The following is a 16,553-nucleotide window of genomic DNA, read 5'->3' on the forward strand; positions in this document are numbered from 1 at the left end:
ATTCCTCAAATTCAGCAGCAACAGCAGGATGAAGTAGCTCTAAGGCATTTGAAGGAACGTCTGGTGGTTGCTGAGATGTACCGGCTGTTTCCTTTCCCTTTCCTTTTCCTTTGGCTCTGACTGGAATAGTGCGTGGAGGCATGGTGATGTGAGATTTAGGGTTTTAGAGAGAGAGTGAAGATGAGGAGGATTAGGGTTAGCCACTGGTTTTGGGGTTTTTGTGGGCAGATGATATGAAGTCTTGAGATAGGAAGTGATATGATTGGCTGATGTGTCGATGCATGAGAGAGAAAGAAATGCATTTAATTCAGATAGCATCAGTATGTATCGATGCAGATGGTCATGCGTCGATGCCAAACATTCACAATTGGCATGTGTATCGATACATGCGATGGATGCATCGATGCATCCTGAAGCAGTTTTTAAAAAATTTGAATTTCAGAATGTATGGGTCGATGCATGCTTCGTTTGTGTCGATGCATACTGATGCTGAACTAGCTTTTAATGAATTTTAATGCAGTATGAATATGCATTATGCACTATGTCATGATGATTATGCTCAACAGAGATTCAGAAGTCAGATTGTTAATGTGCACACAATATAGACAAGGAGTATATGCAATCAAATTTTATATCAACTAGAGTAAGAACATTTGTTCTAACATACACAATCACTTAGCAATAAGAAAATTTTAGAAAGGATTGATATTACCTCTGTTGGAGAACTCTTGTGATGGATAATTGACATCTAAAACAGCTCTTATCAACCATGGTGAGGCATAATATAATTAAGAGGTAACATGCTTATGACATCAATTGAGAAAGATCTAAGATTCCCAATTCGCGACGAATGTTGAAGAAAGGTTCCGTTGCCAATGGTTTAGTGAAAATATCAGCAAGCTGATTTTTGGAATCAACGTGCTCAAAGACAACGTCTTCTTTTTCAACATGATCACGAAGGAAATGATGTCTAATCTCTATGTGTTTAGTGCGTGAGTGTAAAACAGGGTTTTTAGTACGGTTTATGGCACTAGTGTTGTCACATTTGATAGGAATACGTTTGAGTTGAATGTTGAAGTCTTGTAATTGCTGCTTCAGCCATAAAATCTGAGCGCAACAACTACCGGCTGCAACGTATTCTGCCTCTGCAGTTGACAAAGCCACAGAAACTTGCTTTTTGCTATGCCAACTGACCAAGGAATTTGAAAACAGGTGACATGTGCCACTTGTGCTTTTCCTATCTGATTTGCAGCCAGCAAAATCAGAATCGGAGTACCCTACTAAGCTACAATCACTTCCTTTGGAATACCAAAGCCCATATTTAGGTGTTCCGTGAAGATATCTAAATATGCGCTTCACCGCTTTTAGGTGCGATTCCTTAGGATTTGATTGATAGCGTGCACACATACAAACACTAAACATGATGTCAGGTCTAGAAGCAGAAAGATACAAGAGAGATCCAATCATACCTCTGAACCTTTTGACATCTACACACTTACCGTGCTCATCCTTATCTAGATTTCCGTTGGTAGGCATTGGGGTGTCAATCGATTTTGAGTCATTCATTCCAAAGCGCTTGAGTAGTTCTCTGCAGTATTTTGTTTGACATACTGCTGTACCCTCATCAAGTTGCTTTATTTGCAGTCCTAGGAAGTAGTTCAGCTCCCCCATTAGACTCATCTCAAATTCACCCTGCATAACCTTAGAAAATTCTTCGACCAAGTGTATGTTAGTTGAACCAAATATGATATCGTCGACATAAACTTGAACTAAAAGAATGTGCTTCCCTTTGTGTTTAATAAAGAGAGTATTGTCCACTTTACCTCTTGAATATCCATGATCAATTAGGAATTTGCTAAGCCTTTCATACCAAACCCGAGGGGCTTGTTTAAGACCATACAAAGCTCGTTTTAATTTGTAAACATGATCTGGATTTTCAGCATTTTCAAAACCGGGAGGTTGTGAAACATATACTTCTTCATTTATGACACCATTAAGAAAGGCACTCTTTACGTCCATTTGGTAAAGCTTAAAATCCTTAGAACACGCATAGGCAAGCAAAAGACGTATAGCTTCAAGGCGAGCAACTGGAGCATAAGTTTCCTCATAGTCTATGCCCTCCTCTTGGTTATACCCTTGTGCTACTAAACGTGCCTTGTTCCTAGTAATCACTCCGTTTTCATCAAGCTTGTTCCTAAAAACCCACTTAGTGCCTATGATATGATGATCTCGCGGACGAGGGACAAGTTCCCAAACGTCATTTCTTTTAAATTGATTAAGCTCTTCTTGCATGGCCATTAGCCAAAATTCATCAATCAAGGCCTCTTTGGCATTCTTAGGTTCTACTTGTGAAACAAACGCGAAGTGAGAACAAAAATTACTTATCTTAGAACGACTCATTACTCCCTTTGAAATGTCTCCCAAGATGTTGTCAATGGGATGGTCTTTTGAGGATCTCCAAGCTGTTGGAAGATCATTCACTTCAGCTGTCTTTTCTTCCTCAATTTCTTCATGACTAGTATCTTCCTCCTTCTCATGGGCAGCTGTTTTGGACTGATCAGTTTCCTCAACAGCTTCCTTGAGTATGTCTTCTGTAGATACACCTGCGTCATCAAAAGAAATACCTTTTCCGACATTTTTCGGATAAGACTCATCAAAAGAAACATGAACAGATTATTCAACAGTAAGTAAACGCTTATTATACACTCTATATGCTTTACTTGATAGTGAGTAACCAAGAAAGATACCTTCATCCGCTTTTGCATCAAACTTCCCAATGTTTTCCTTACCGTTATTCAAAACAAAACATTTACAACCGACTACGTGAAGATGTGACAAGTTTGGTTTTCTTCCTTTCAAAAGTTCATAAGGAGTTTTGTTTAAAATAGGGCGAATTGAGATTCTGTTTAGAACATAACAGGCTGTGCTGACAGCATCAGCCCAAAAGTATTTTAGTAATCCACCCTCATTGAGCATTATTCTTGCCAACTCCTCTAAAACACGATTTTTACGCTCCACAACGCCATTTTGTTGTGGAGTGCGAGGGGCTGAAAAGTTATGCTCAATACCATGCTTGTCACAAAACTTCTCAAAGTGATAATTTTGAAACTCACCACCATGATCGCTACGAATTGTAACTATTTTGGAATTCATTTTGTTTTGGGACAGATTTGCAAAATTTTTAAAAGCAGAAAAAGTTTCATCTTTGCTATGAAGGAATATAGTCCAAGTGAATCTAGAGTAGTCATCAACTATTACAAAGCCATAGTAATTTCCACCTAGGCTCTTTGTCCTAGAAGGTCCAAAGAGGTCCATATGGAGAAGCTCAAGGGGTCGTGAAGTCGAAATTACATTTTTAGATTTAAAAGACACCCTTGTTTGCTTTCCCATTTGGCACGCGTCACATAGGTGGTCTTTTGAAAATTTTATTTTTGGTAGACCGACTACTAGATCCTTAGATACAACCTTATTTAGCAAATCGAAGTTAACATGCGCTAAACGTCTATGCCAAAGCCAAGAATCATCATTCAAGGTGACTAGACATTTAGTATTTGTTAAAGGTACATCAAACAAGTCAAGCATATAGATATTGTTTACTCTTACACCCTTAAACACAATGTTTTGTTCAACATGTTCAATTATGCAGCAAGTTTTTGTAAACGACACTTTATAGCCCATGTCGCATAGTTGACTTATGCTTAACAAATTGTGTTTAAGTCCCTCAACTAAATGGACATTTGAAATAGTAGTGGTGGAGGGATTACCTACACTACCTTTGTCGAGTATAGCTCCTTTGTTGTTGTCTCCATAAGTGACATATCCCTTCTTCTTTGCCTTGAAGTCTATAAAGAGCGATATGTCACCGGTCATGTGCCTCGAGCAGCCGCTGTCAAGAAACCACCTTCTATCTGCGGAGGCAAGGCACTCATCCTACAACATCAAAAGAGAGAAGTTGGTACCCAATTTTCATTGGGTCCAAGTGGGTAAGTGCTAACATGGTTGCCTTTTGGCTTCCATTGATAAATGCCTCTAGGGACAAGAAATCTCCTAAATTTGCATTTCTCAATGGTATGGCCAGCATGGCAACAATAATGACATAAACCATGATGATGTGTTTGTTGTTTCTTGTTCATTGAATCCTTTAGAATAAAAGAGTATTTTGCATATGGAGGATTCAATGACTTCTTAAACAACTTGGGGTCAACGGCATAAGTAACTTTAGGTTGTAGCGCTTTCTCTAATTTGACTTTAAGAGTGTTTACCTCTTTTTGCCAAATATAACAAGCGTCACAATACCTAACTCTACTACATCCGTCAATGTCAATAATTTTTGAATTTTCTGCAATACTAGCTTTCAACGCTTCTAACTCAATTTCAGCTTTGTTTACTTTACCTTCCAAAAATGAAAAAATATGTTTGTCGGAAGATAGTCTTTTAAAAGCATCTACAGCTTCGTTATGCAGTTTTTCAAAAGCTATTTTCAGTTCCAAAAAAAGACATAGAAGAGAAATTATTGTAGTAGGCTTGTTTTACCTTTTTGTCATTGTTTTTCTTCTTGTGGTAGGACTGATTTTTTTGTGTGAGCCATAAGGCACAGATTTGCTGCTTCATCATCATCACTTGAGCTTTGTGTGCTTGATGAATCGCTATCACTTTCCCATGCAATGTACGCTCTTCTTTGTTTGTTGTACCCTTTTGGTGAATCCTTTCTTTGATCCTTATACTTTATAGGGCAATCCGTTTTATAATGTCCAGATTTACCACAATTAAAACAGGATCCTCTTCCTCTACTCTTCTTGTTCTCTTCTTGTTTCGAGTTTGTAGATTGTTTTCGAAACTTCATGAGATTTTTGTCGGAATGCTTGACTCCATTCTTTCGAATGAATCTATTGTATCTCCTTACAAACAGTCCCATTTCCTCATCATCCGAGTCTTTGTCACTACTTGAATCATTGTCGCTTTGCTCTTTTCGTGAGGACTTAGAGCTAGAGGCCACAAGAGCTATTGGCTTCTTCTCTCCCTCTTTGTCTCTTTTCTTCTCCTTTTCCTTCTTACTTTTGTTCTCATATTTTTCAAGACTTTCCAATGCTTGCTGATGTTCTTCCAGCTTTCCAAACAAAGTTGTAATCGTAAGTCTTGTTAGATCGTTGGCTTCCTTGATTGCTGTTACTTTAGGTTGCCACTCCCTGCTAAGACACCTGAGAATTTTATTAGTAGCAATTTCATTGGAAATAGGTTTTCCAAGAGCATTCAATCGGTTAGTTAGATGAGTGAATCTATTTTGCATGTCGGAGATGGATTCTCCTTGTTTCATGCGAAAGAGCTCAAACTCTTGATTGAGTGTGTTAATGCGGGACTGTTTTACTTCAGTAGTACCCTCATGGGCAACTTCTAAAGCGTCCCACATTTCTTTAGTTGTCGTGCAATGGGATACTCGATAATACTCATCAACACCAAGTGCTGAAATTAACATGTTTCGAGCTCTCCAATCACACGACCACTTTTTCTCATCTTTCTCATTCCAATCATCTTCTGGTTTAGGTACTATGGCGCCAGCTGCATTAGTCATAGTAATTTGAAACGGACTATTTTCAATGGCAGCCCATACTAGCCTATCCACAGAATTTATATGAACTCGCATGCAGTCTTTCCAGTAGCCGTAATTTTCACCGTTGAAAATAGGCGCTCTATTATACGCCCCCTTTGGTTCAGAATCCATACTGTTACAGGCAGCCCCAGAGCACCAGCGAACCGGCGCTCTGATACCACTTGTTAGACGGTGTGGCTAGTGATCGAGAGGGGGGTGAATAGATCACCTCTTTGAAATTTAACGGATTTGAAATTTTATCAGAGTTTTCAAAGTTGGCGGAAAAATCAGTCCCGAATCGACTTCCGTCTATTCTGAACCGCTACTAGAAAGCCGGACACACAAATTTAATTGCTGGATTTTAATGAGAATGACAGAAACAATTCACACCAGAATTTTAACTAATTGAATGCACTTATCATTAAAGTCTATTTCCAATGAATAAAATCTAGCTAACCGTTTTATCAAACAGTTGGTGTGTGTGTGATAGATGATAAACAGCAATGGAGTTTGATTAAAAGTTTTCTTGCCACTGCTGTCTTGCAAAAGGAACAATCACCACACACTAACTGAAATTGCGAAAACAGTTTGAAAAACGTAAAGAGGAGTAAGGTAAGAATTCGATACGCAGAGATTTGGTAAGGAAGTTCCCCACGTCGTCCTCGCGTGTGGGTACGTCTCCCTCTCAATTTCAAATGAAATTGAGAACTTTGATTATCAATTTTTTGCCGAATCCGTTGATACAAGGTTATGATACAAAGACAAAATTCTAAACTCTAAGAACTTCTTCTTGTATGAACCTTCACTTGATCTGAGCACGATCAAGATTTTCCTGCACGAAGTTGCAAACAATTCACCGGTTCCACGACCTGCTTGCGAAATCCCCCGATCTCCAAACGCAATGCTGCGGCTGAATATGTTCTGCAAACGTGACTCCCAAACCCTCAAGAACACTCCAGTTCTTGAAGGACAAACCAGTAGGTTTTTCCTAGAAACCCCCTTCAATCTTCAACTCAGCTAGATCCTCGATCGTTCCACTGCAAACCACAGCTAGATCCTTGATCGTACCACTGAACGTTATCTCGATGCTTCTTTAATCCAAAGAACAAGAATGGTTATGTGTAAATGTTCTTGAAGAAAGGTGATTGAGAAGATGAAGAAGATGAAGTCTCTTTCAGGTTTCTAATGCTCTCAAACAATTGCTCCAACACTGCTTTTGATCTTGTGTTCAATTGTTTTCCCTCAATGAATTCGTGTCTTGCACTGCTGTTATAACCTGTCTTATATATGCTGCAAAACAGTTACTGTTATACCACAAAACAGCTTTATGTATTGATACATAAGAGTGTGCATCGATGCGTACTGTAAGATATGTGAAATTTTGGTGAAATTGATTAATCATGTATCGATGCAAAAGTCGTGTGTATCGATGCATGTGATTATTTCACTAGTATGTATCGATGCCTGATGCGTATGTATTGATACACAGGCTGTTTCAATTAGTCATGTATCGATGCAGGGATCGTGTGTATCGATGCATAGAGTCTTTTGCCTTTCATGTATTGATGCATGACTCGTATGCATCGATGCATACTGAACAAAAATGTTTTGTGATTTATCACATGCTGTATGTATCGATGCAGAGGCTTATGTATTGATACATACTGACATAAAATGCATTTTAATTGTTATTTTAAGGGAAGTATCAATGTAGGTTTATATCTACAGTTATGCAACAAATAGAATGGGATGGAAAACATAATAAAACACAAATGTATCATGTAATGCAATGCACAACCAGCATTTGGATGATGATCACACAATTTGCTATCATTAAAAATTAATTCAAGGTAAAGAATTCTCTCACAGGTATAAATTAAATAATATTATGCTAGTATAATATTGTTTGAAGAATCAACCAGTAAGACCCTAATTTTGACCCTAAGATCCCCCATGGCATCATATCATTGCTCAGTGCATTGCCTCAAGGATCATAGCATGTTTGGATCCTTAACCCTAGGGTTGGGACTTGTGTGAGTGGTTTGAGACCACCAAGCATGCTTGAATTGTATATTATTGCTTTTCTTATTTTTGATTACTAACCAAAAGCACAAAAATATGTCACTAACATCTTTTGTTTTGAAGCTCAAGCAATCATGAGATCCATTGCTCCTAGGAGACTCCTATGCTCATTGAAGTGGCTAGAGGGAGAGGAAAGCAAGCATGACAATGGTTCCCAAAGCTCTCAATCATCATATATGTCTCCCAAGTATTTCAATTTGCCAATTCGATCAAGATAAACCAAAGGGCTTGAGGCTTGTTTCCCAAAGAAACCCTAATTCATATGTGCATTGACTGTGCCTTGCTCATGAAGCAACCTCAACCTATGATCAAATTCAATCAAGGGAAATTCTTTCATTCATTATTTTATGCATATATAATCCTATGTGAGTATCCTCAATCATTCATTCATTAAGATTTGAAGTTTGGACTTGAGAGGTTGACCAGTCAAGTCATCTAACAAAATTGAAATCCATTCAGACCTAACTTTTGATGTGTTTGTCGAATGAAGATTACCCCAAGAGAACAAATGTTTTTAAGAACCATATGAACAACTTTCATGTTCATCAAAAATACATTTGAAACTTGGAAGGTCATCATTCATTTCAAAACATTATAGGTCATTTTGACTGAAACCCTAATTTTGGGTCAACTTCCCAAGGACCTAACTCCTTCATTTTTTATGATTTTGAGGTGAGACCAATTTCATTGGAAATATTAGTATTTCTACTTAAAATGTTATGTTGGACAAAATTTCATAATCCTAAAAGAATCACATGTGATAATACAAAACATTATAGGTCACTTTGGACCAAAGCCATTGAATCTTGAAAAAGTCCAACTTCAAGTGCCCATAACTTTCTCAATAAAAATCCAAATGATGCAAACGTTAAGTCCAAATTGATCATCTTGAAAATATCTACAACTTCTATGTTGGAGGTGTTTTCATTTGAGGCTTGAATCATTGAAATAGAAGGGCTTGAAGTTGGTAACTTTTGGCAAAAATTTCAAAGACATGTTTTGTACATCAAACTTCATGGCCAGTTTTCACAATTTTACAAAGACATGTTTTGTTCCTCATGTCAAGACCTTTCTAACCATTACTCACATGCCTATGTTTGGATTTTCCAAATGGGACTTTCGAAGAAAGGAACATTTGTGACCATTTATGCATTTCACATGAAATCTTCTTACTCAAGCAATTGCCATTCAATATGCACGTCCAAACCTTCTCCAAATCACTTCAGCTTGCAATTCCAATTGGTTTTGGGCCTCACATGCGTCTGTACAGGCCCATGCATGGAGGACCCAATGATCATGCACACGAGTTCCATTCACTCTCCTTGCAGCTTCAGCTATAAATAGATGCATTGCTTCATTCAATTCTCAACCTGAAGGCGCCTAAAACTCTGCTGGAATTGAATCCCAACCTCACACCAAAGGAATTTTTCATTTTCATTTCACTTTTCAAGTTTGATTTTCAACAACATCAGTTGATCTTCAATACTAATTCCTAAGCCTTGCACTCATACCATACCTCAAGATCAAGCTGCAACCAAGAGATTGGTTGGATCTTGCTCATCAAAACTGCACTTCAAAGGTTTACATCTCAACTGTTTTGCTTCGAATCTCATCATATATTGTGTTTTGCTTGAGTTTGCTTGGTTTTCTGAAGTCCTCGTGTGAGAGGCAAGCCAATGGTGGCTTTAATTTCATGAATTGATGAACTGCAGATTGAACACCTAGATTTTCCATCTCATATTTCTCCTTCCATAGGGATCTTGAGTGAAATCCAAGGTTTTAAGGGTGATGTACATCACCCCAGCTTTAATTTGATATAAGGCACGTGTGGTTTGGTTGAGGTTGCAAAACCTGCAACTGGTGGCCGGAATTCGTTGGCTCACCGGAGAAGATGGTCGTTTCCACCACCGTCCCTACGTGGCATCTCTTTGGCCCTTGGATCCAATTGCCATGATCTAATCTGAGCTTTTGCCTTGTTTGACCTTTTTTTAAATGTTTTGCAACGCGTTTGACTAATATACATGGTGAGCGCGTGTATCTGAGCCACATGATGGTCCACGTCAATTAATGAGGTTGGATCATGCGCTCCAGATTTTTTCTCTTTTTATAATTTCTGTTTTCTTTTCTTTAAATCCATTTATTTTCAAAAACTCATAACTCCTTTATTTGGAATCACAAAAATATGGGACCAATTGCAAAAAAATTATTTTAAAATCTAGTTTCATAATCTGATTTTTCATTATTTTTATGATTCCATTTAATATTTTTTGTGAATTGATTTGTTTTTTTAATTGTTTTTAATTCATTTTAAATACTTTTAGATATTCAAAAATGCAAAAAATATTTTCTTAATACATATGAATGATGATAAGTCTATGAAAAATATTCTCATCAATTTCTTAATTGATTTGAGATTTATTTGAGAGTTTAGTCCATTTGTGTTATTTTTCTTCATTTTTAATTGTTTAAAAATAGTTTCTGTTTTCAAAAAATGTTGAGAAAATTTGTCAAACCTAGTTTGACCATGTTAGACTTATGATGATCCAATTGGACTTATCCAAGTTGATTTGAATTGGATTTAAAGTTTGACCTTACTTTGTTCATTTTATTTTATGTATTTTTTTAATTCCAAAAAAAATACCAAAAATATGTTTGACCTTTCTTGACTTCTAATCTTCATTTCCCTTCTGTTTACCATTGATTGATGTTGTTTCTATTCACATTTGATCATTTTGTTTTGGTTATGTCTTTTGAATTTTCATTTTTGTACATTCCATTTTCATCTCTCATCCTCTTCTTTTTCTTTTGACCAATGAGTTAATGATTTGTGGTTAGTCTTGACATATGAGAGGCTTAACCTTCTTTGATCCAAATCAAATTCAACTTGATCAAAGATCAAGTGAATTGCTTTGTGTCCAAGATAGGTTGCTTCTTGGTCAAGCAAAGAACCTGAAATCCATACAAGGTCCTTCTTCTTTTCTTTTGGCATGGAAAGTTGTAGGAGCTTGGCTTACTAGTCATGGTCTCTAACTTGTGTTTATTTGCCTATAGTTTTATTGACCGGCCTCAGATAGGTGTGGCTACTACATTAGTCCACTTATGATTGCTTAGCATAGCGCTAAATTGCCTTATGGCACACTAACACTAACTACTAATCACTAACTTTTAATTCAAGCATTTAATTCTTGCAATTTACTTTAATGCAATTTAATTTCTTGCTCATTTATTCATATTGTCTTTTCCCTTTGCTCATTTGAGCTCATGTTTATGTTTATGCCATTTTCCTTTTGCTCACTTGAGCACATTATTGTGTAAATATACTATTGCCTTGTGCTTGTTTTGTCTTTATTTGTGTGAACCCAATGCTAGAAGGAGAAAGGACTTAGAATTAGGACCTCACCTATGCTTCATGGAGTTCAAGAGCAACTAGGCCTGATGCCTTTAGAATGCTAAAATTGTTGAAGAGCAACTAGGCCTCGTGCCTTTAGAATGCTTACATCTAGATGTTGACTTGAAAAGACCCCTAATCTAAACTCTCTCTTTGTCCATTTCTATTATTGCATTGTGAACTTTTTGATTGTTTGTTCTTGTGTGATAGGGATTCCAAACTTGAGATATTTAGAAGGACCATTGTCATGAGCATCCAAGTTAAGAGACAAGCCAAATGAAGATCCTAGGAGATTGATTGAATACTTATTTGATCGCTTGAGTTAATTGCTAAGTCCAAAGGAAAGGAGCATCTTGGATCATCTTTATGATCTCAAGAAAGGAACTCCAAGGGTTTTATTCTCTTCTCTCATCTTTGCATGTTTAGGACTAGCCCTTCTCTTCTTCTCTCCACTCTAACCCAAGCCAAACTCATTTTGTGCAAACATTGACATTGTCTTCAAATTAGAAACCTAGGCCATATGCCTTTTATTTTTCAAACTCTTTTCATTTAATACTTATTTTGAATTGAATCTTAAGTCAACTTTGACTTCATTTTGTGAATACTTCTAATTTGTGGTTCCAATGGCCACCTTTGTTAAAACCTTTTTTTTCATAAACATTAACCATAGGTTTGAGTTATCATAGTGGTTGATGTAAACCTCACCTTATCCTTAGTGATTAGACTATAAGTCTTCCATACTTATTATAGGGTGGATCCCTCACTAGTATGTTGAAGCTCTCCTCACATGGTGGATTGTTGGTTTAGGTTGAGTTTTCTCCCTTTGATAACAAAAGACCTTAAGGCTTTTGATCAAATCAATTCACCAATATTTTGAGATTTTTACCCCGAACTACGAGGTTTTGATCCTACCTTTGTGATGGTACGTAGACAATGAGTTTATCCATTCAAACAACAAAATTGTAAATAATTTGTATATTCTTTTCTCATCTCCCCAATCATGTTTGCACAAACATTTTTACAAATACCAACCTACCATACAACTTGGCAAAAAGGGCTCCCTTAGAGTACTAAGGATATTTTGGGTGCTTAAAACCTTCCCATTGCATAACCAACCCCCTTATCCAGATCTCTGACATTTTTATTAGTTTTTGATTTGATAAAACTTCTAGGTTTTTGTTCGCTTTCTAACCTTTCCTTTGGATAAATAGAAGTGCGGTGGCGACTCGAATTGTATGATTTACTTTTGATTTAGTCAATAAATCTAAAGGTAACGAATACCCCGCTACACAATCGAGTACGAAAAAATAATTAAAACTCGATGTTATATTATGATTTTATTTGGTAATTTTTTATTTCCAGAAAGTACTGGTAATACGGTAAATATTATGTATTTACCGTTATTATGCAACATTAATAAGGTAAGCACATATAGTTGGGGTTCAGCTGTATTGGCCCTGTAGCGGTGTATTCGTCACTTTATGATTTATTGACTAAATCAAAAGCAAAGCATACAAAGATAGAGTCGCCACCGCACTTTTATTTATCCAAAGGAATGGCTAAAAAGCGAACAAAAGCCTAAGAAGTTTTACACATAGAAAACTAATGAAAGGTCAGAGATCTGGGTAAGGGGGTAATTATGCAAAGGGAAGGTGTTAGGCACCCAATGCATCCTAGGTACTCCTAGGGAACCCTTTTCACAACTTGTTGCAAAAGATATTGTTTATGAAAATATTTATTGTGCAAACATTGATTGGGAGGATGAGAGAAGAATATACAATTTTTATTATTTTTGTGTTTGGATGGAAAGATCCATTGCCTACGTACCTTTACAGGATCAAAAGCTCTAAGGTCTTTCGTTATCCACGGGAGAAAACTCAACCTATACAACCACAAGTCCACCATGTGAGAACAGCTTCAACTTGCTAGTGAGGGACCATGCCCTATAATAAGCAAGGAAGTCTTACAATTCAATCACTAAGTACAAAAGGTGAGATTAACATCAACCACTAGAATAAATCAAACCTATGGCTAATGTATGAAAACTTATCAAGAAGTGGACTTGAGCCACAAAACAGTTGAATGAGTGGAATTAATCAATTAGAATTATTCATAAAAGATGGTCGAAGTATGATTAGAATTCAATTCAAAAGAAGTATTACGAAAATGATGTTTGAAAAATCAAAGGCTTAAGGCCTAGGTTTCTAGTTTAAAAAAGAAATGAAAATGTTTGCACAATATGTTTGGTTTAGGTTAACATGCAAATGGAGGTTGTAAAGAACAAAAAAGGGTGGGAGGTTAAGGGATGCAAAACTTCTTAATTGTTCACCTCTTGAGATCATATGTAGATAATCCAAGTGATTCCTTTGGAAAAGGCAACAAACAAATAACAAGTAAACAATGTAACAGAAAAAGCCAATATAAATGGATACCAGATGCCAATCCATGGACTTACACTAGTCTCACAAAGCAAAGAAAACATGGATACCAGATGCCAATCTATGGACTTACACTAGTCTCACAAAGCAAAGAAAACATGGATACCAAATGCCAATCTATGGACTTATACTAGTCTCACAAAACAAAGAAAACATGGATACTAGATGCCAATCTATGGACTTACACTAGTCTCCTACCATATCACAGGAAACAACTACCAATAAATTGACTTACAATTGATTCCTCAATGGACAAAACAAAATGTCACAAAGCAATGAACAATGGTCATGAAATGATGTACAATTAATGCTCAAAGATAATGCACAGAGGCACACACAAACAATTATGCACAAATAGGCAAATAAGCAAACAAGAGGTCAATTATCACACTCTATATACAATCAATGGGCTCAAGCAAGGTTAGGCTTTAGAAACAAGCCAACTGGAATGGGGTGTTTTGAGCTCTTAACCCTAACATTGAGAGTTAGGGTGAAGCAGATGAAATGGAGATGAGGGTTATGCCTCATAGCTCTTATCCCTGGCCCGGGAGAGCTTTAAACAATAGAAAGTGTGGGAGTTCAGAATGTAGGAACTCTTCTCCACCAATGACTGACTCTATGGACATGATTTTGGGTTCTTATTCATAATGCATCAACACATAGTGTGAGCAAGATGAATGACACACTGATTAGCAGGGGATGGATTACACATCCCTTTTCTCTGCCAATTGCCTCCTAAGAGGACTTCACCTGCTTGGCACAAAGATAAACAACCAAAGACATGGCCTCTTAAGGAGGGCTTCAGACAGGTGCCTGCCAATAACAGCAGGTCTTCCAAACTACATGAAGATTAGGGATTATACCTAAGTGGTATGCCAACCACAAGCAAAAGCAAAGCAAAGTTCAAATGAACTTAAAGCAACTTAAGTACCTGTGGAAACAACTAAACAAATCAGTATAATACACAGACAAACAGACAACAGTCAATAACAAACAGACAATCCCAATGTACAACACATAAGCCATGAGGCAAACTCAAGTGACTTATCAACAACCTACAAAACAGCAAATGTTAGCAATCAAAAAACAAATATCAACATTCAAATGATGAAGCAACATTAGCCATGGAATTTGGATGCTTGAACCTGAAATTCAAAGCTCACATGTAAGTATAAACCACTAGGTCAAAGCCTAGGGTCAAAGGTGAAGAAAAAATCCAAAACAGGAGCTGAAATTCAACACAATACAACTTCAAACACATATTAACACGTCCTAAAAGTATCACATCAAAAATCATCAAGAAAAGGCGTTTCATGTGCAAAGGAAGTCAATGGCAATTTCAAAGCTCCTATATGATCATCATGAATGAAAATTCCAAAACAAAATAGAAATGATTCAAATAATTCTGGAAAAATTCATGAGCATTCAAAACATCCAACATGATCAACATACAAAAAATCAGAAGCATCAAAGATCATTTGATATGGAAATTAAATTGCACAAGTTGAACAACCAAAGGTGTGACACAAATTGTCACACCATGTTAACACATACACAAAACAGGAATGGAGCATGAGAAAAATGTCAAACGAAAACCAAAATGTCAATTAACATGTCAAGAATCATCATGCAAAATTTGGTAGCAATTGGATCAATATCAAGCATTTCACAACAGGAAGAGTGGAGCAAGGTCACAAATGCACATATGATCACATGTTCTAACACCAATCAAAATCCAGCCATGCACAACTTCAAAATTTAACATCATTAAATTCTAGACATCCTAAGGATCAAGTAGCAAAAAACCAGGCATTTTTTGGATCATTTTTCAATTTGTTATGCATTTTTGAAGTTGGATGAAAAAATAAAAATCAAATGAAGCATGTAACATGTAATTTGGAGGGAAAACAATAAAATGAATGAACATTTGAAAATATGCGCTCGCCAGGAATCGATCCATGTATGGATTTGAATGGGCGCGCACTGACACCAAAACGGTGTCGTTTCCTGTAAACCCTAGCCAGGCGAAATTGGATGCTAAAACCGTCGCTACTCCGACGCTACTTCGTCTTCTTCATGAAGGCGAAGATGAACAGTGTAACCTTCATGCGCATTTTCCAGAAATTTCCAGAACTCAACAACAAGCATATCATTTCAAAGATCTTCCAATGGTGATTACAGATCGAGTAATAGCTAAGCATAATTCAACATAACAAGAGAGAATCGATAGAAAACATTTTGATGCATCAAATTTGAATCACACATATCTTGCTCAATAATGCACCAATTCACACGATTTTTAGCTCAGAATCATCAGCAAACCTAGATCTACAAGAATATGGCAATGAATTGCAAAATTAAAAGGTTCGAAAATTGACCTCTTGAAGAGCAGAATCTTGAAACTGCACGATCCTCAGCTCCAAATGATCCAAATCCAGTCCAGAATGCTTGTGATGATGTTTGATGAAGAAAAGAAAGCTTGAACACGTGTAGATCTAGTTTAATTCTGAATTTCCATCTTCAACTTCATGAGCTTCAATTGCTTGATTCTTGCACGAATTCAACAAACCAACACTTGATTCACACTATATCCAACTCACTGATCATGAATCTTCAAAAAAAACAAGGTGCTATGTTGAAGAAATTTGAATTGTGATTTGAAGAAAATTTTGGAGGGAGAAAATTCTTAGATCTAGAAATGGTGAATTGTGATTAACCTCCCCAAATTCTGTTAGAATTAGGTATTTATATGCTTTCTTAATCACCTTGCTAATCCATGATTAACTTGGTTAATGAAAATGAGGTGTTTTGCAAAATCTCAAAAATGCATGGTGCATGGACTAATTACACGTGAACAGTACCATTCCCTTCATCAAAGTCACTTAAAATCATCTTTTAAACTCATTGGCAATGGTAGAAAGTCCATACAATGTACCATTTTTTTATTTTGCAATTTCCCTCCAAAAAAGGCATGGAATAGCAAGTGATCATGTGATAACATTTTATGCAATGTGGTGATGGATTTGGAAATTAGAGGTCATGAGGAGCAAAGTGCAAA

Source organism: Lathyrus oleraceus, chromosome 3 (assembly GCF_024323335.1).
Source record: "Lathyrus oleraceus cultivar Zhongwan6 chromosome 3, CAAS_Psat_ZW6_1.0, whole genome shotgun sequence".
NCBI classification, from domain to species: Eukaryota; Viridiplantae; Streptophyta; class Magnoliopsida; order Fabales; family Fabaceae; genus Lathyrus; species Lathyrus oleraceus.